This window comes from Pinus tabuliformis, chromosome 1_1 (assembly GCF_031772625.1).
Source record: "Pinus tabuliformis cultivar Carrire ecotype Pingquan chromosome 1_1, CPIR1, whole genome shotgun sequence".
In the NCBI taxonomy this organism is placed as follows: Eukaryota; Viridiplantae; Streptophyta; class Pinopsida; order Pinales; family Pinaceae; genus Pinus; species Pinus tabuliformis.
This window is the reverse complement of record NC_142297.1, coordinates 343,060,191-343,082,269: the sequence shown is the minus strand read 5'-3', so window position 1 is coordinate 343,082,269 and position 22,079 is coordinate 343,060,191. Positions and strand designations below refer to the sequence as shown.

Sequence of the window (22,079 nt, the reverse complement as noted above, 5' to 3'; positions counted from 1 at the left end):
TCAGAAAATCTTGTAGAGACAATGTTTGAATCGTGTTTTTGATGGTGGAAATGGATTCAACACCATCAAAAACGTCTAAGACACCTAAAATTTCGGAGTTTAACAATTATAATTTGGATTTAAATCCTTGCCGGATTTTCTATAAATATAATCGGAATTTCCATAACTTTCCGGGCAACTCCTCCGCCTTGTTAGACTACACGATTTTTAATATTAGAAATTTATATACTTCAATTTGAAAATTTATATAGAATGATAATTATTGCACTTTTATCTTTAACATTGATATTAAAATAAATTATTAATATATAAATTAATCCTCTAGCTAATCATAAATTGGAATAAGCCTATATGAACTATTTGGAATATTTGATTTATTTAATTCTCTATGTAAATGGATTTACTTCGAGTTTGTGCACATTAAATAGGACTTATATCCATTATCAATTTTACAAGCATATTAGGAAGCCCATTAGAGGAGTAATATAGTCTACCTACTCCATTAATGATGATATATGCATCAATAAAACATTAAGCCATCATCCTTAATTCCATTGCATGAGAGATGTAATATTGTGACCTTATTATCACTCTGAAATCATTTCAAATATGGCATTCATAGGTTTCAGTTGAGGTCCCAGTTTTAGTTGGGTGACCAATTTGGTGAGATTCACTTATTATGGCTTCAATGCTAGAAACGATTACTAAGACATTCAAGCACCATTTTTAATAGTTCTAATAGTTCTTTTGTTAATTCCCAAAGGCTTGAGGACAAGGCTTAAGGTCTAAATCACGAACTCAATGTTAAGCACCTGTAATACTTTATTAGGCCCAAAGGCCCCAATACTGTTAACCTTAGAAGCCTTCACAAAACCAGGCCCTTGGTGCACTTGTGGTAAATTGACAAAAAGAGTTAATCTATAGGAATGTTTGTTTCACATGGTTCACTTATTAGCCATACCCATCATAGAACATTGCATACTTATTTATAGTTTTACATTAGGCTCAACTCAAACAAACAACCTACTTTTACCATGGGCAATTTCTAATGTTATGGCTAAAATTCCCAAAAAAACTATCCTAAAGTATTTCATGTTTAGGGGTTGCTCTTTAGTTGACATTAATGTGCCCAATATCCATTTAAGCCTAGTCATCAAGATAGAAATTGTGAAAATCGTGGGTTCATGTCATTTCTCCAACAAAGATTGCTGGAAATATTATTTTAATTAATGTGAAAGATATGGGAAGACTATAGATGTTGAAGATAAAGATTGTAAGATGAAGATTGTTGGAAATATTGTTGTTGGACTTTTGATGCCTTGATTGGATATCTTATCTTTGAATTCATTTTTACTCTAAATACCTAGTTTAAATGGGAGCATAGGATATATGGTTCAAATGATTATTCTTGGACATTTCCAATGGTATATGTTGATATATGTTGCTCGTGCTAACTCCAATACAATGAGGACATATGAAATAAGATTATGTCAAGTTGACTAAGCCATGTAGTATGAGTTAGCTCACCCAATTTTACAAGTAGGGGTGACTTGAGTATAATTGAAAAACGTCTAAGCTCGAAGAGATTCAAAGTGTGCAAAAGAACCTAGGGAATACTATTGACATTTCAAAAGTGGAGCAAAAATTAGGTTTAGGAAGTGAATGAGTCATTTTTCTATTTTGTGATGTTTTAGACAGTGAAAACTTGAGGAGATAAAAGTAAGATATTCATGTTACATGAGGTAAAACTTTTATCCATTGATTTTCTATAATTTCCAAGATATGCCCTATGGAAGCTTTCCTAACTCATTGGTCCATTATACCTTTTGATATATGCCCTATTTATGCACATGACAAGCTTTATAATATTATTAGAAAAAAATGGTACATGGTGCGAGGTAAAAAAGGGACATTATGTATGGAAAAGTGAGTGTTTACTTTGAGAATGGTCAATCTCTCTTTTATCTCTCTCATCCCAAGCCCAAAATCAATAAGTAATATCTTGTACAACATTAATGCTTGGAGATACATTTTTAAGGCATAGTTAAGATTCTTTAGAAATTTATGGAGAAGGTATCACAATTCTAGTTATAATTAGATCTATGAATTAGGGATTTGTCTCTAGCAACCAGATTAACATACATCTTTGCATTTGCTAAGAGATAAAGTGAACAATCTATATTCTCAATTAGGGTAGCATACTTTGTGATATTCATGAGTAATTTATTTTAACTTTGTGGTTTTATAGATCTTGGAAAGCTCTTAATCATAAACTTCTTAGACTAAATAGAAAGCAATGATCCAATCATAAAATATTTGCATGTTAGTAGAGCCCTATAATCCAAGTAGGATTTCTTAAGATACTCTATAATGTTTTGATAGAATTATCACCATTGGTGTCCATTGCAATTTCATTTTTTAAGTAAAATATTCAAGAAACATTATTTCCACTATTAAGGATAATATGATATGCTCAAGATATAAATCCAAGAGGTAGTGTTTATGCACTACATTTATCTACTAAATAAATCCCTAACATGTATATAAGAATGGTATTTATGTTTCTCATAGTGTGTTTTTAATTGGGGAGTTAGCAAAAAATATTTTCCATCATTCCCAAGGTAGCTTCATCTATCGTATCATCATCATCATATTCTAGTTGAGAGAAATCACCAAAATTGCTTCTCTAGAAGGATTTGGAAAGGAAAGATAATTTCAAGAAGAGGGACTCCTTTTTGGAGGCAATGAGGCAATAGGTGTTTTACTTGAATTTTTTTTATGGTTTTAAATATTGCGATGAAGGATTTTCATTGTCCAAGTGTGCAACATTCTTATATAGTATTGACATCTGATAAATAAATGTAGTAGTTATAGGAAAAGTAATTCAAGAATAATCAAGGGACATCATGGCTTGCTGAGAAGGATTATCAATTTTGGCACATAGAGAGACACAATCCTAGGTAGGAATTCAATCACAAGCATCCTAGAATTTTCCAACGTTACATGGAAAATCTTGTATGGTGTTTCCCTAGTAACGTAGGTTGTGAAAATATATAGTTCATGGTGAATTAGGCTCTCATTTTTAGGGTTGCGAGAAATGGTTTTTAGAAGGAACAACATATTTCTTTGGAAACCATAGGGAATGTTATTAATCCTACAACTAATTCAAAATGTAAAATGAAAGTATAAAAATAAGCATATGTGAATATTTTACAACTTTGGGATAGTGGATAATGCTTGATATTTGAAATGGTGCTCCAAATTCTGGCAGGTTCTACGCTTGTAAATTTTAATGGAATTCCATGAATAATAACTTTCTAGATGATATTTTCAAACCATGAACATGAACTTCCATTGGACATAATTAGTTGGGATTAATGCTCCTTTGTCATTTAGATAAATTCCCCTTATTTATTTATTTTGGTTAAAAATCAAGTCATCACTAATTACTTTTCCAACCATTGTATAAGGATTGCAAGAAACCTCATTGGGATTTATGTTAGCGTCCAACCCTAACCCCTTCATTTATGTAATAGGGTCGAGTCATAGTTATAGTTAGTCAAAGAGTCAATAAAGCTCGTATTAATAATTGTAAGTGGTTGACCTGCATTTAAGAAAGGGACCGCAGTTAGTATCAAACGGGCCATGGTATTAGATAGATGGTATTGAGAGAACCATGGTAATGACCCATGGTATTGTATTTATGAATCCTATATAAAGGATAGAGAATCCCCATTGAGATATATCGAGTCTTATTTTGTAATTGAGCTCTGCTATGTTGGAGGTTGCCCCCTCGAAGTGGCAAGTGAACACTGCTTTCATCTCTTAATAATAAAATACTTGTTGTTTTTCTCATTTTGTTCTATGTTCTGGGTTGTATTTCTTTACATATTTGGTATTCTGGAATTTGTCGTAGGTCAAGAACATAACAATTTATGAGTGGTACATGGAGGCTTTTCCAATGGTTTTTAAAACTACCATTCTCCTTCAACATGCCATGTGTGGTTCAACAAGTGCAAGGTTATCTTATGATTGTGACACCTTGTTAATCTTTGAAATATCTTGCAACCTTTTCTTTGCAAAGTATACATGAATTTGATCATCTATCCCATCACATTTGTCTTTCTATAATCCTTGGATTTACTTCCAACATGTGAATAGATTTTATTGAGACTTGTATATTGAAGATGTCAACTATTGACATGATTTTAATGGTGTCTTGTGCTAATAATTACAAATCATAGATAAGTTTACATAACACAATGCCTTAATTTTTGGATGGGATCATCAAGGCTAGCTTTATTCATGAAATTTAAAAATGACTACAACACTTACAATCTCAAACTCCTTCCTAAAAACCAAAATCGTAGGGGTCAAAGGAAAGGATTTATGAAACCTCTTTTCAACTTGAAACAAAATATAAGGAGGCAGGCCATAGGTTCTCCACCACCCCAACTTAAGTTCAAATGAATGGTTTATAAATTAGTATGAGAGATTCATCACAACTAATTTGAGAGGTAAATCCTCCAATTTTGAACTCAATTATTTTTCCTTAAAGATATCTTCAATAACCACCGAATATCTATAATAGTAATCTTATTATGAATCCAACTAACATTATTACATGAAAGCACTTGATACTAGATAAAACTATATACATTTTTAATAATATTAAACACCTATATCAAAAACTATATACATTTTTAATAATATTAACCACAAAAATACATTTCTAGGAAAATAATGAATCGAGTGATTCTATTGAAATAAATCCTCATAAAAAAAAATAAAAAATAAAAAATCATTTATTAACAAGACTACCGAAACCTATCTTACATAAACAAACTTATTATTATCTTACATAAAAAAAACCTCATTATTAATAATAATTAAAAAATATACCACACATATATTCATTATTATGTCCATAAATCTTTCACACTCCATCCTACCATCCTCAGTGAAGAAAACATCAAATGAAATATTATCATTAAAATACCAAACAAGTTGTTGATTATTTTTTACTTCCACCTACAAAAGAGCGTTTTCCAGTCCAAAAGATATGTTTTGAAATAGTACCATTGGTAGCAGTGTGTGTGTTGAGCTACCAGGCTGCAATGGTGGCACCTAATTTACCAGGAACGAAACTTAGGAAAAGGACTCAAAATAGATGTGCATCTACATCCTATTAAACTAGCAATATTTACAGTAAATAGAACTAATATCTCAACTATTTTCATATTTTATGAACTGTTCCTGTAGAGGTCCAGTAGCTGCAAGACCAAAAGAGTTATTCTAAAGCTTCAAGCTGCAAAAAATTTGACCATCGCGCCATATAAGTTTCCCATTTTGAAGGGCTTGACATACTGATGTTGCAAGTAAAATAGGCAATGGAGGCTTGCACAAAGCATTAAACAAATATCACAAGTTGCTTTAATTAGGTTGACGCTGATAATAGTAAATACAATTCACATCTAACAACAATAAAGCCAATTTTTTCCATTTACTATTTACAAAATGAAATGGAATTGACTATCTAATACCCACCCAGAGCCTATTGCTCACTAATCTCTAGGGACAAGTGCATTTCCTGAACCTATCAAATAACCAATAAGATCTAGGACAAGAGGTGGAGTTGCTGCTATGGGTACTGCTTTTGATTGAACATTGGGACCTTTGGCAGGTGAAACATTGATTTTTGTCTCAGTGGCTGATAATTATTCATATGGAAGGTAACAATTTACTTGCAAGTTTGGAGGTAACAAGGTACATTGGGAGGTAACAAGGTACAAGGTACATATGGAAAGACATATGGGAGGTAACATGTACAAGCATAAAAAGTGCTTAGAAGAATATATGTGTGCTCTGACTTCTCAACAACATCAAGGAAAGACTTAATTTCAAAAATAAATTCTTTAAGCTCTATACATATTACTTACCACTTCAGAAGTGTTGAGTGTGACAACTACCAAAAAAACATATTATTATTAGACATATTGGAAGAAAACTCCTTGAACTAAGCATAAAATATAATACTTATACTAGAAAAACCTATACAAATGCAAACATCTCAAACAATGACAGATGAACTTAAGCCTTTTCATTGAAATAACTTACCACTTCTTTGGTATCCATTTTAGAATCCAAACTAAATCCAAAAACTTAGATAGCTATTCTTCAACTTCTTTCCTTCTCATTCTCCAACTCAAAATGGTGAGCCCCATGCTTGTGATCATAGGGCATAATAGAAATGGCATCCAATAATCCAGATGATTCCATCAACTGCAAATCCTTCTATGCTAAGTATTTATTGTAGCTTTTCTGGAGGATATGGAGCTTGTACCATGCATAAGCATGATACAAATGACTTTCTAATATCTAAAATATCTTTGTTAACTTTGAATAGTAGATTGTCATCATTTGAGGTTTAGGAATATTCTTGACCATACACAAGGCCATGAATATCTTCTATAGAGTGAAAAGCTTCCTACATATCATATGCCATCTGTCATAAGAAATAGTATAAGGCAAAAATATATTAAAAATAAAAATAATTAAGCTCACAGATTCTATAGTAGGTTCATGAAATTTCATTCAACCCAAAGCTTCCTCTACAATAGGGTATTCTGCAATAATTAATTCCTACAAGATCAAACTATATCAACCTTCCCATCTAGACAAATATAATCCTATATCTAATTCAATAGATAACATTTTAGATTTCTGGCCCCCATTCGATAGTGATACCTTCTTAAAGGCGTGCCAAAAATCTTCTCAACATGACACTATAACTATTTACATCATGGGAAATATGGGTAAACTCCCAACCAAAGATAAATGGTTTCTAGAATATGATTTTTCTACACATTTCCCTCATCCCATTTCACAATGGCAGCCAACAATCTAGATGATGCCATCAACTACAAATCCTTCTATGCTAAATTTTTATTGTAGCTTTTCTAGAGGATATAGAGCTTGTACCATGCATAAGCATGATACAAATGACTTTATAATATCCAAAATATATTTATTAACTTTGAATAGCAGATTGTCGTCATTTGAGGTTTAGGAATCTTCTTGACCATACATAAGGCCATCAATATCTTCTATAGAGTGAAAAGCTTCCTACATATCATATGCCACCCATCATAAGAAACAGTATAAGGCAAAAATATATTAAAAATAAAAAATTCAGCTCACATATTCTACAGTAGGTTCATCAAATCTCATTCAACCCAAAGCTTCCTCTGCAATAGGGTATTCTCCAATAATTAATTCCTACAAGCTCAAACTATATCAACCTTCCCATCTAGACAAATATAATCCTAAATCTAATTCAATGGATAACATTTTAGATTTTTAGCCCCCATTCGATAATGATACCTTCTTAAAGGTGTGCCAAAAATCTACTCAACATGACATTATAACTATTTACATCATGGGCAATATGGATAAACTCCCAACCAAATATAAATGTGTTGTGCCTTTTTCCCATAAACATTTATTAGCATACCCTTTTTAGTTGAGAGAAGATCCTTTGGATAGTGGGATACAATCTTTAGTTCTTGTGAGGGCATCCAAACATCACCCTTGGACAATTGACTACTAGCATCTTTACAACAGTTTTTGCTCACTGACTTGATACTTGTCTCAGGGGAGTTCTCCTTGAGGGTCTTTTGCCCAACACTTTGCCTTAAGGTAAAAGTGTGTATACATTGTTGTATGTAATCTTGATCTTCCATATTATCAATACAAGAAGATACAGATCCACCAGTTCAATATGAAATAAGTGACAAATTAGACAAATCAAACTATTCACACTTTGTGTTTTCATTGAAGTTGGATGATGTTGCATGTTCTTCATCAAAATTTGTCCATATTTGTCCATACTGTTGTATTTTCTTTTTCTACAGTACAAATTTCATCCACACTGCCCCTTGAATGCGATTTCTCCTCATTCATTTCTTCAACCTTATCCTCATTATACATAATACTGGACAATCATCATTCTAGTACAGAACAACCTCTGGATATTATTGGTGAATAATTGTAGTTAATGGGTTCTCATGTAACGATTCCCAATACCAATGGAACAACATATAATTTGAATCACTCAAGTAATGAATCTCAATTTAACAACATTATAATATAATTACATTCTACCATAAATACACATCAAGAATGCTTTGCCTTGTAGATTTCAGCACCCATGTCTTCGATGGATTTATGGGAATGAAGGGAAATTTGAAAGCCAATGATCTCCTACAATTATGTATGGCCTTGTCTGGTACCTATGGCCTCTTAGACAACCAAGATTGAGCTCAAACTCACCCTAGAAAATGAAAATAATGCTTAGGGGAGAGGGAAATGACTCTAGTAAGTAGAAATCCACCCAACAATGCTTAAGAACACTATGTAAGGAGAGAAAAATTCTTAACAATCGTACAGAAACCAAATTAGCAACCCCTTGAGGAAATGTAACATCTCCAGAACCATGGCAGTTGATCTCTAACTCAACAAGAAAGTGGATTATGAGTAACTCAGAGTTGATGCATTTCATAGAGCATCAATCAATCAAGAGTTTCTGAATGATGCTAGTAGAAATTCAATGGAGAGTTATTTATTTCAGCCATGAGCACAAAGACAGGGAGCACATATAATATAACTAAGGAGTAAGAATGATGATAACTCATACACCATAAGTTTATTATATCTTAGGAACATTTATTAGATGAGAGCCTAGCACATTGCCTTCATTGTCAAAAGAGAGATGTCCATGTGCAAATTAACCCTCGTTCCATGTGAGACTATTGCAGCATAGGTGTTATGGGAAAATGAAGGAATTGGTCATGGTAGTTAAACACTGAATTGAGCTAGTTTCAATGTTCTCCAATTAGGGCTATTGCATCTTGTCACATGCAAAGATTGCAGGACATTTCAACATTACAAAGGCAACAATCTAGGCATAGTCACTCTTTGTTTAGTTAAGTCAAAGCTCATGGAGAATGATATCCAGGCGTTTTACCCTATATTTGACCTCTTTTGGGTAGCAACCAAGAAAGTGAAAAAGCTCAAAGTCTGTAATCCAAGGGGAGAAGAAAAACTGAAGATAAAAAGAAGTCTACAACACTTGAAGAAACCGAAGTCTGTGACTAAGCCGAATCTCAATCTAAAGCTATCTATTTGCAGCAGGATCTGAATATCTGTGGTAAAGAGTCAAGGGTTTGCTGTAGTAGCCGAAGATTAGTAATAGAAGGCAAATATTATATAATTGAAAGTTAGTGTATTATAATAAAAGACTAAACCAGCAATAAGGACAAAAATTCAGAAGTTGCTTCTGACTTTGACTAGGAAGAGACTCAACTATTGACCTTGACTTAAAGAGGAGGGCTAACTTGGAGGGACTCTTTGGTCTTGTGTTGGATATCTCATTTTGAATAAATTCAATAAGAGGAGGATTGTTGGGTTTTCCCCTATTGAGAGGTTTTTCCCTGCCTTGAAAGCCTAAATCTTTTTGTCTTGTACTTCTTCTTGTTCTTGGAAGAACAATTTGTGTAGTTACTGGATGAAAGAGAAATATTAACTAACAAAGAAAAGAATACTTATATAGGATTTTACTTCCAACTATGAAGGAATACAATGAGGACACAAAATTTGTAAATGTTAAACTTGGCTAGGCCACTGCACCTCCAAAAACCTGACTCATTAAGCAATAAACTAGAAACCTTTCGTGGAACTCCAAAAACAAATGAATTATAATGAATTATCAACCAGAATCAAGGGCCTTTACACTTTACATTTGACAATCTATTGCAATATGAATATTGAGGTCACAACTATTCATTTATATTGCACTGTTGTAAGAAAGGATGATCATATTTTATATATTTTGTCTAGTAAGGCCTGCACTTCGTCATTTCCAGCTCTAACCAAGGTTTCATGTTCCCATTGTAATGAACAACAGTTGCATTGTAAATCTCTGAACAGTCCACGCTAGGATTATATCCTAAACATAACACATGCCAAGACTTGTCCAACGGATGGGTCAAGCCATAAAATGTTCAATCTAGGGGGTAGTGTTCCAAGCTTCCACAACACTCTATCCTCATTCTGACATACAATAAAAGAAAAAGTTAGAAGTTGAACAAAGAAAAACCCATTAAGTTTTCTAGCTAATTACTTCAGATTTACTTCAAATACTTTAAAGTAAGCATCACATGAATTAACATAAATAAACCACACTACACACTTACCCTGTTCTGCCACTTGTGATATATTCCAGTTATATCTTGTTTCTCCCATTCTTTGAGATCAAATACATTCATCCCATATGCCCAACCACAAGCATTAGGATCAAAGTGCCTCGCTATGTGTGGATTGGAAAAATTAAGGTATTTGTCAAACCAACGAAAGCTTTCTCCACAAGTTTCCACTGAACCATTAACCTTTCCATGAAGATCTACTGACCACAAGGGTGTCAAATCTTTCTGCACCACAATATCATCATCCAAGAAAAGGATCTTGTCCATTTTCGGATAAACTTGTGGAAGATAAAAATGAAGATGATTTAGCATGGATAAATATTTTGGATTTATATATTTCAAATTGGAGGAACATGCTGAGAGTGTAACCGAGTGATTTGCCTTGAAATAATACTATTTCATGGCCACGGATTCAAGTTGGCGAAGCGCGGGGCAATAGGAGGAATTGAGCCATTTAAAATCATCAACATTTTCTACATGTATTGTAGCTTTCCCTGGGGGATTAAGTAAAAACCACATTTTCATGGCCCCAAAATTTAACTTGTCTGTGATGAGATGAAATACATGTTTCTCAGATTCCTGCAAACACATGTAAATCACCTACAATGAGATCCAAATATTAAATGTAAAATGCAGCAAAACTATTGGACTTCCAAACTTTAGAGTAATTTAAATTAATAACACTTCACCTTAGCATTCATGATAGTTGAATTCACAACCACAGATGCAACGAATACATTGTTAGAAAATAATGCATAGTGATAAAGAGTCGGATCCTCCAACTTGTTATTTTTAGGAAATTATCACTTTTCAAGAGGAAGAAAGTAATAATCTATGGTCAATCGCATGGACAGATAGTGTAGTCCCTTGGGGAAAGACTTTGTTGCCACCAGACTTAAAAATTTACTTTGCTTTTCCAAGGTCCTTACTTGCTCGCCTGCAGACTGAAGCATGGCTTGCAACTTCTTTGTTACTATCGCACAATCATAAAATTATTCTCTAGCCTTGGATAGGACATGACCCATAGCCCTGATCTTCTTAGGATCACTGAAACATTCATATCAATTATCGGTCATGAAAAAGAGAATGAAAAGAAGAAATATTGACACACAGACTGTAACTTTAAAAGAAACAAAGGATATGAACACCAAATGCAAATGGAAGCACTTACTACTGTTGATTTAGAAGCAGCCAATGCGAAAATCCAAGGGGTAGTGTTCCAAGATTCCACAACACTCTATCCTCATTCTGACATACAATAAAAGAAAAACTTGGAAATCGAACAAAGAAAAGCCCATTAAGTTTTCTAGCTAATTACTTTAGATTTACTTCAAATACTTTAAAGTAAGCATCACATGAATCAACATAAATAAACCACTCTACACACTTACCATGTTCTGCCACTTGTGATATATTCCAGTTATATCTTGTTTCTCCCATTCTTTGAGATCAAATACATTCATCCCATATGCCCAACCACAAGCATTAGGATCAAAGTGCCTCGCTATGTGCGGATTTGAAAAATTAAGGTATTTGTCAAACCAGTGAAAGCTTTCTCCACAAGTTTCCACTGAACCATTAACCTTTCCATGAAGATCTACTGACCACAAGGGAATCAAATCTTTTTGCACCACAATATCGTCATCCCAGAAAAGGATCTTGTCCAATTTGGGATAAACTTGTGGAAGATAGAAACGAAGATGATTTAGCATGGATAAATATTTTGGATTTATATATTTCAAATTGGAGGAACATGCTGAGAGTGTAGTCGAGTGATCTGCCTTGAAATAATACTCTTTCATAGTTGTGGATTCAGGTTGGTGAAGCAGAGGGTAATAGGAGGAATTGAGCCATTTAAAATCGTCAACATTTTCTACATGTATCGCAGATTTCCTTGGGGTATTAAGTAAAAACCACATTTTCGTGGCCCCAAAATTTAACTTGTCTGTGATGAGATGAAATACATGTTTTTGAGATTCCTGCAAACACAAGTAAATCACCTACAATGAGATCAAAATATTAAATGTAAAATGCGGAAAAACTGTTGGATTTCTAAACTTTAGAGTATTTTAAATTAATAACACTTCACCTTAGCATTCATGACAGTTGAATTCACAACCACAGATGCAGCCAATACATTGTCATAAAATAACGCATAGTGATAAAGATTTGGATCCTCCAACTTGTCCTTTTTAGGAAATTTCGCTTTTCAAGGGAAAGCAAGTAATAATCCATGGTCAATCACATGGACATATAGTGTAGGCCTTTGGGAATAGTCTTTGCTGCCAGTAGAATTAAAAATGTACTTTTCTTTTTAAAGGTCCTTACTTGCTCGTCTGCAGACTGAAGCATGGCTCGCAACTTCTTTGTTACTGTCGCACAATCATAAAATTGTTCTCTAGCCTTGGATAGGACATGACCCATAGCCTTGATCTTCTCAGGTGCACTGGAACATTCATATCAATTATCGGCCATGAAAAAGAGAATGAAAAGCAAAAATATTGACACACAGATTGCAACTTTAAAAGAAACAAAGGATATGAACACCAAATGCAAATGGAAGCAGTTACTACTCTTGATTTAGAAGTAGTGAATGTGAAAACTATTACCTTTGAGGTAGATCAGAATCTGCATTATCCTCACCCAATGTACGCTGACATTATTTAATACAAAGCATCAATTCATGTTATAAATCAAGATTATTCCTAGCCTGGGAAATGCTTGAATACACCCTAGCCATGATCAGTTGGTCTCGCATCAATCTAATAGTGGAGTCAGAATTCTCGTCCTCATTCCCCCACCTCCAAATGATATATTTTCCCAAGAAAACAAAATCTACCTCCTTGGAACGTTTAATTGCTATGTTTTCAAGCTCAACTCATTTTTCTTCATCCTGTTGAATCAGATTTGTTGACCTTTTCTCCCTCCTCTTTTGTCTCAATTGCTGTAAGCATTAAAATACTATAAATTAAAGTATACTGTGCTAAAATCTAAGAAATATAAAAATTTTCTATTGGAGAAGTAACATTCAAAAAGGATTTTGGAAAATAATATAACAATTCCCTTTTCCATGAGAACAAAAGGTAGCGATCTAGTGCAGCAAAGAATTTTACCCTTCGCAAAACTTTTGTCAGACTATCTTCAAGTTGCAAATGGTCTGCATTACAACAACCATTGTCCTGGGAGTTTGACTAGACATTACCTTACAGTAGGCTACCAACATCATAGATCAATTAACTAGGGAAAATCAAAACTTACCATCAAGAGCATTCTCTTTGACGTCTCGATGTTCACTTCCTGTGTCATCCTCTTGAAACCTCGTAAGAAGTTCTTCATCATTGGAAGTTTTTTTCTACACCTCGTCATTCATTTTACCCCCCTCAGGATTTTCCTTACCTTCTTCATTGAAGATCACACAATCTTGTTGTGAATGTAACTTTTCTGAGCTGTCTCGAGAAGTCATTTGCCTCTGCTTGATGTACACCATTAGAAATAGAGAAGCACCCCTGCCAATGTCAGTTTTCGCTTCCTGCTTAATACAACCCTACTCAACTACATAGATCATCATCACATAGGTTTCCTTACATGTTCAATAGAGAAAATAACCAAAATTTTCACCATTCGTACCTCAAAGTTAGTAATATCCCTTTGGTTTACTTCAAAGGGCTTTTCTAATACCCACGAGGAAGATAAATCATTCCATCCAACAATATTTAAGTTTAGAGTTCCCGAGTCCTCTGTGTTAGCTGTTATGACATCAATCACCTACCCAGTAAATAAAATTTATTTTCAATTCTCTGCTCAATAGGGGAGAAATAAAATTTAAGATATCCAAATGCAGCAGGTTTCTTATACTTGCCTCCTTTGGGAAGAGAGAGTCAATGCTCTCTGTTAAACTCTACTTTCTTTAGTCATCTACCTGTTCCTGTGAACCCCACAGATAAATAGATAAGAGTGATTTTAAACATATGACAGAGCCCCAGTGTCCTCAATAATTCGCCTCCATTTCAATCCACTCAGGTTGATTAAATTTCAGTTTAGGGACACTATTTATTTTCTGGGATTAGACTAACGTAAGTGCAAGTGCATTACCTAGATCCTGAAAAAGAACAAAATGGCCATAGAAAAATAGAATTGGTTTTCAAGATGTGGAAAGAGAATACCATTCTAACAGATCAATCTCCTAAGAAGTTGTGCCCTACTGTTTTAAATGACAAAAAACACATAAAAGGTCAGGTAGAAAGACTTGATGAAGAAGAATATCTATAAAAATACTGAAAAAAGGGGGTTGCTTTTCTATCATGCATATGCTAAGATAGAGATTTCATTACACATCAATAATAAAATGGTGTGTATAATATCTATTGTTTGTTTTGGCCAATGTGCTCTGAACACTGTGGGAACAGTGTGAAAATGATATGTATAGTAGAAAGCAGTTGGTGAACAAGATTGTCGTTGTGAATTGGGTCTAGGTTGGGTGGATTAGAACTGGTTTTAGCTTGACTGATGAGAAGTGGATTTAGCTTTATGGATGGAAAGTGGGTCTGGCTTGGATAATGAGTGGATGGGAAGAATGATTGTTACCCTTCCCACCCTGATTCAATTCCCATGAGTAAGATGTTGAACTAAACTCTTAACAAATATATTTTTATAATACCCATCCAGCTTATGCAAAATCCAGTGCACACTTAGTACCATCCTACTTAGAATGAGGAGTGCCCAACGAATTCACCGAGCCATTGCCCAATGAATTTACCAGTCATATAACACATATTTTATTAAATTCGGAATTAAATAGTGGATCTAGAATTTCAAAATAACCAAAAAACTCAATTCTAGTGATGTCCTTGTAATAAAAAAAAATCCAATTTTAATGAAATATTTGTTATATACATTTCCCTTTGTTAAAAAATGGAAAGAGCATTGTTATTTCTTGCTATCGGGGTGAATGGTTTCATTATCTTTAGAAAGGGAAATTACCCTAGGAGCAGTTGGTAAAACCTTTGCTCCTGCATGAGAGAGGTACAAACTTTGAATCTTTCTCCTGGTAGGTATTCTATTGTGTTAATGCAGAGATGGAGTTCACAGCTTCACATAGATTAAATGAAAGGAAACCTATAAAGAAAACTCACAAAATGTCAGGAAAAATGCTAGAGGTGCTAAAGTTTTGACAATAAGTGAGGAAAGTAAGTTTGATAACATCTGCGCCTTCAGATCCTGCGAAAAAAGCTAAAAGGAAAATCAAATACCAAAGTAGGTCCATGGGATTTTGGTTCAATGGTTAACCGGGGGTGGTGAAGGCAAATCAAATTTTGAAGCAGGTCCATGAGGTCTTGGTTCAATGGTTAACCAAGGGTGATGATAATTCCCCGCCAAGGCTCAAATCACATAAATACATTGTTCAATTGGTTCTCAATGAAAGGGATCTTTCTAAAATAGTATAAGACGACTACACTTCATTGTAATGCAGATCTTACTTGAATGTTGTAAGAATTCTACACTTCATTGTAATACTACCTGATTAAGAAAGGGAATGCTTGCCAATAAAGATAAATTAAACGCTGACCCACCCCAAAAAAAGAGACAGAAGAAACCTGACGAGGGAGGAGGGCAGGAAGAATCTTACCAGTGAGGGAGAAGGGCAGGAAGAAGCTTACCAGTGAGGGACGAGGGAAGGAAGAAGCTTACCAGTTGTAGATGTAGATGCGGCGTGACGAAACCTAGCTTCCAGAAAAACCAATGGCATGACCACAAAGATAACAAGGAAACCCACCACAGCGATTTGATGATGAAAACCCCGACCTCCCCATCCTCCATTTCTACCATGCTGGTAGTCTTGCCACCCTCCATTCCACACACCTCCTCTTTTCACAGGCATCTTTAGCTCTCAACCCTAACACCACTTTTCTCCTTCTCCTCCTCCTAAATAGATATCAAGCAATGCAACCCTTACTCAATCATAATCCTCTAGATCAAACCCATATCATGGTTAGCAGAAATATATGAAGTCGGCAACAACCAAAAAAACCCTTAGATCTGATATATACTTTAGAGAATTTTATTAGAAAAATTTACCAAAGTTATTACGAAATGGATAGATCAACTGATTTCATGTACTTTTGAGAAAGAAAAGGACACTGACATGGTAAAAACCTAGATGAAAATGGGCATAGGGGCCGGAAGTAGACAGATTTGAGGGTCTCTATCTCTATTAGCCTTTTCAGTTAAAAAACCAAAACATATAATTACGGGAAACACGTCATTCGGATTCAGATACCAGCATAGATGTTATTATTAATGGGGATCCTCACAAGTCTGGCTAACTATTCATACACTATGACATAGGAAGAGGAAGAATAGGTAGGCAGTGTTGGGTATATATGACGCCCCTCAACTTACTAATTTAACTGAGTAAGTACCGACTTGGTATGCCTTGCATTGAGGCATGTAAAGGTAAAGGGAATGCTACGGGGGTAATTTGATGCAAAGCAAGGGTGAATTATGCCTCCCTGAATGCACATCATGAGACTGTGTTTAAGATTCACAATTCTGAAGCTACGCGAATACTAGAGTGTAAGCACGAGAGAGAAGCTAAACATATTGTGATATAACATTTAAAATGGTGACTTGTTGATTGATTTCTCATTCAGAATGAAGAGAAAAAATTTGATGATTGGGGAAGAGAAATGATGAGTGTTCTATTGAGTAAAGGAAATACATCATTTTGAGGCCGTGGATAGATCTTAATGGTCTAGGATGCCAGTGTTAGTAAAACCTTACCTAAATGCCTTGTGACTGCCACATGGATGAGTGTTACACTTACATTAATGATGCACTAACCATAGGGAGTTGGTATAATATACCTATGAAGTGAAAGGGAAGCAAGTGCCCTTTCTTCAAGGTAGGAGTAAGGCTATAAGCTTTAAACTAGCCGACAAAGAATTTTTTTTTTAAAGAATACATTTTACACATCCTGTGTCCATTAGTATGAATTGGTTTATAAACATAGTGTTGGATTAATATCATAGCACTTCTAGAAGTTGTTTTGATTCTCAGAAAACATGTTGTATGTTGTCGTTTTCTTCAAATTTTGCACAAGAAATAGTTGGTCCTTTAACAAGACTTGAGTGTGCCAACATGGACTGAAGAAGAGGTTATTAGCATTGCAAACCCTCTTCTCAGATTAGTATGCCAATTTTAAATGTAGCATAAATTGGCAATAAAACATATGATGTTATAGAAGCTAAAAGATAGACAACATAAGAATCTACAACTTCTTACCTTTATTGTTGTCATGTTTAGCTTGCCCCACCAGAATGGTATCAAAGTTAAGGTGAGGGCAAGGTATAAGAGCTATGGTGACGACAAGCCCAAGTAAGGAAGAAAGAAATCACAAGAAGTTTTCTGACAACACTGACCTCCTTCCTCTTCAAAGATCAGTCATCGTGAAGCCCTGAAACTCCTACTGCAAAATTCTAGGTTGCAGATCCCAGAAAGGAAATGAGATCAAGGCCTCATCAATCAAGCATCTCTAGGATAGAGCTCTCTGTCAAATTGTTGGTAAAACGATCTATATCTAAGGCCTTTTGTCATGACTATAGCCAGGAAGATTTGGTTTCTTTAGGGTCAAATCTTCTATTATGAAATTACCCTTGAATTGAATTTGGTTTGGAGATAGTGTCTCACTCGGAATTCCTTCTCTATTGCAGGTTTATATAAAATCATATCTGAAGCTATAAAGTTCCTAGCATCTAAGCTCATATATATAATATTATTCTTGAGCTCATTGACATGCCTTCGGCCTTGTATTAGGGCTTTGTCTGTCTCACAGAGAAGTCTAAAAGGCTACAAAAGGTGAAGTATCCTCGGCCCTTGGACATCAATCAAGAGGGTTTGAAAAATATTGTTTGTGATTTTCCATTGGGTAGATGCTTATTGAAGGTAAAGGATCAACCTTTGTGCGTCTCTAAGATCCTTGTATCAAAGGAAACGGGGTTCATGACAGATAAAGATCATTTCAAGGATCTTGAAATCTAAAACACAATATCCTAAAATCTAATTTAAATAGGTATGATTGTTATTGGTGTCTAAGCCAAATGCATCTCAACATTTCTTCTCATATCAACTCATTGAGGCAATTAGGACACACACATGGGTTTAGCCTAGAGCCATCAATTTTTATATGATTTTTACATCTTGGGTTTAAAAAACCTTTATATACTCTAATTAGTAATTTCTAGTACCCATGCTCGGTGCATGCTACACATTATTTTTCATAGCTGCCAAATTTGCATTCCATCAGTTAAAGCTAGGATAGAATTAGTCTTAGTCAAAGAAGTCTATTTTATTTGATGGATTCAAACTGAATTTAATTTACTATGGTTTTTCCTTTCCTTTAATTTACTCTAGTTTCAATAACCATCAAATCTTCCAAAGACAAAAATTCGATAATAGAACTGGAGTCAGATAGAGACTTACCGCTGCGAGAAATGGATACAGTCGAAAGTTCTTTCCCAAGACTTGGTGGTTCGACGGGCTCCATATATTTTTTTTCCCTCTTCCCCAGATTTATCAACGGCCTTTACTGTAGCAACCTCAGAGGGGTTTTTGTTGCTTGTGCTAGGGAAAATGTATGATTCCGAAGGGGATGTCCAACAACCGAAGCTTTTCCAACAGTTACTCGAGTCCAGAATTTTTGGAATAGGTCTATCAACCTCTTTCACTACCTTGGAGGAGAAGACGACAACCTATAGAGAGAGAGGGGCATTTTTTGGGTGACGATGGAAAGGAAAAGCCCTGTTTGAACCTTATGCGGGTCTGGGGTTCCATAGCGAAATCAAGGAGCCGCACAATTTCCAGTTAGGTGTCTCGTTCCCTGCACAGAACCCCAAAAATCCCCTACCTCTATCAAATTGGAAGGGAAAAATAGGATACTCGTAGCAAAACGTTGGTCTCCATTGCTGAAATCTCCTCCAAAATTCAAAAATTCATGGTTTGAACAAAATTGCCGAAACCTTCTCCAGAATTAAAAAATCCAAGGTATGAATAAAATTGTGTCGTCCATTGTTCTTCTTCCATTCTTGAAAGCTCCTCGAGGGTGATCCTTGAGGGTTTGAACAAAAATGGCATCGGCCACCTCGAAATTTTATTTGGTGACTGGTACGCAGGAGACAAAATGTTTTAAATAAAGTTATTAAATTTCCATGGTATGTTTTAACAAGCTCTTATGAAAAATAATACATATATCCTCTAATGCCTCTCAATGTCTTCCATGGGGAATTTTGATTATGATAAATTTAATAAATAAAATGAAATTTTAAGATGAATTCATGTAGTAGTGATTCAATTGAATGGAATCATTTTTAAATGCTTTGGAATCTTTTTTTCACGATGTTTTTAGATATCTTTTTTTCTAGACAGTTTTACCTTTTTCAAAGGGTGAAGAAGCGATAGTCTCTTGTAGTAGTGATTCAATAAGATGGAATCATTCTTAAATTTTTGGAAACCTTTTTCCATGATGTTTTTAGACATTTGCCCTTTTTCTAAAAAGTTTCACCACTTTTCAAAGGGGCAAGAGGCGACAGTCTCTTGGTGCTCTTTCACAAAAGGTGTCATGTCATTCCTTGTCAAAGGGACTAGAGTGACACGCTTCAAAATTTCACATTCTGCCATGGTTTGAGTCCAAATTTTAAGCCAATGAGGTGGAAGGGTCTCTAAGCTTGTTTAGGTGTATAGTTAAAAATGAACATTTTACTGTCATTCTCATCTTCAAATAGAAGCTCATGGAAGAGCTCAGTCTTCTCCTTTTATCAATTTGATAAATAGTTTACATATGGAAGAGGGTATATCTTGGCTACAAACATGGGCTATAAAGTTTGGGGCGGCATGGGACAACAATAAAAAGGTATGTTGACAAATGTAGATCCTCCCAATCTCCCCCCACAGGAATAGGCCTCGGTGCAAAATGGCTACATGAATCTTCAAAGGAAATTTAGGATGAATATTGTGCTCGCAAGCTGAAGTTTCATGAACAAGAGATGGGAAAGGATATTGTTGGGACGTTTAGGAAGAATTTAAAGAAAGATACGTAAGCTCAAAAACCTCAAGGAGAAACCCAAGATAAACATATGAGCTCTAACCCTTGTCCTGAGTCATCCAATGCTACTTCTTCACAAAAAGTCTATTATTGGTGTTGATGGATAAAAAAAAAAGGAGAGGGATGCTAATGATAGGGAAGGGAGAGTGAAGATGAGTTAGATGAGATCGACATTTCCCCTATACAACACCATATCCCCTATCCCCCAAAGTCTGTTTCCTCTTCTTAATGAAAGGCATATTACATTAAATATATATATAATTATAAGCCATGCATTTTGACGCCCTTGTACATTGTTTTTGATTAATGAAAAATATTCGACTTACAAAAAAAAAATAACACACTATACTCACACACAATGCAATAAGAAAGCCCCCATCGATGTTATGCACTACTTTAAATGGGTTTAATAGCCTTGGATGACTCTAACAATCATAGTTAAATGTATATGATATTAACTAATTTAACCAAAAAAATATGCCTTCGACAATGGTAACTAGACTTACACTCCATTTATTGCATTAAACAATCAAGTGAGGCTTTAATAATTGTAACCAAACATACAAGTCATTGAACAAGTTAACCAACCTAACACAACTTTAATAGTGATAACCAAAATGTACATTTTACTAATCAATTGACCATTGTGTCATGCCTCTAACATGTGCAATTGAACATAAATGTTGTTGATGGGGTTGACCTATCTAACATATCTCCCACAATTGTAGTCAAACATGCATGTTGATTCGGTCAATCTCCTAGATAATACTAATAAAAAATACATATTAATATCCAACCTAACATGTCACTAATAGTGACAACGGAATGTGTAGGTCAATGGCTAAGCTAATTGACCTTATATGTTGTTCATTGAGATGATTAACACATAGCTCACTAAGCTGACCAAGTTGACAAACCATTGGTTTTGTCATTAAACTAACATGCCTTTAATAGACACAACTAAATGTACATGATGTTACACCAGTAAACCATACATGTTTGTTGTGATCAACCCTTCAAGTTTTCCCTTGCTTCTATACAAAATTAAGCATTCCATGCAACTCTCGATGTAACTTTGATACACATACAAATTAAGTTTGTATTTATATGTTCGATTTGTGTTAAAGTGTTTCCTCTTTAAAGGTCACAAGATTCGATCCAATGGAAATTAAGGTATGTACACATCCATAGATTAAATAGTTAAAGCATTGAATGGAGGGCATCCCTTGTCTCACAAACAACGAGTTCTCATATGTCAACTTGGCAGCTACCTGCATTATAACTTAATATTAAATAATATTCTTTAGTTTTTCAATTATTATGAATGCTTCTAATATTTAATATATTGTTAAGGAGATTACCCCTTGACTAATTAGTGAAGTATTTAATATTGGATGAGAGAGTTGTAAGGCTGAAAGTTTAACTACCACGGGTTAAGTTTGGTGTTTGTATTATGTCAATGCAAAATTAGATTTCACACTGCTCCAGGAATCAATCAAAATCATTTACACATACCAATCAAAGGCATTCAATAGATGGTTAAAGAAGTGGTTGGGAGGAGTTCATTGTCATATCCATCCAAGGGTTTCCAAACTAGAGAAACAAGGGCATGTGTTTGATTTATGGGCTAACGTTTGAAAGATTGCTACAAGGAGAGGAGTTGGTGGGAGTCCTTATTATGAAAAGGCCTTGCACCTCTTCGTTTATTTCTTAAGGTAGGC

At 34.7% G+C, this 22,079-nt stretch overlaps 1 pseudogene; it reads right to left on the bottom strand.

Annotated features, from left to right (window-relative positions):
- Positions 1 to 9,893: 9,893 nt before the first annotated feature.
- LOC149212984 (putative galacturonosyltransferase 3) lies at positions 9,894 to 16,140 on the bottom strand (annotated as a pseudogene).
- Between the last annotated feature and the right edge of the window lie 5,939 nt (positions 16,141 to 22,079).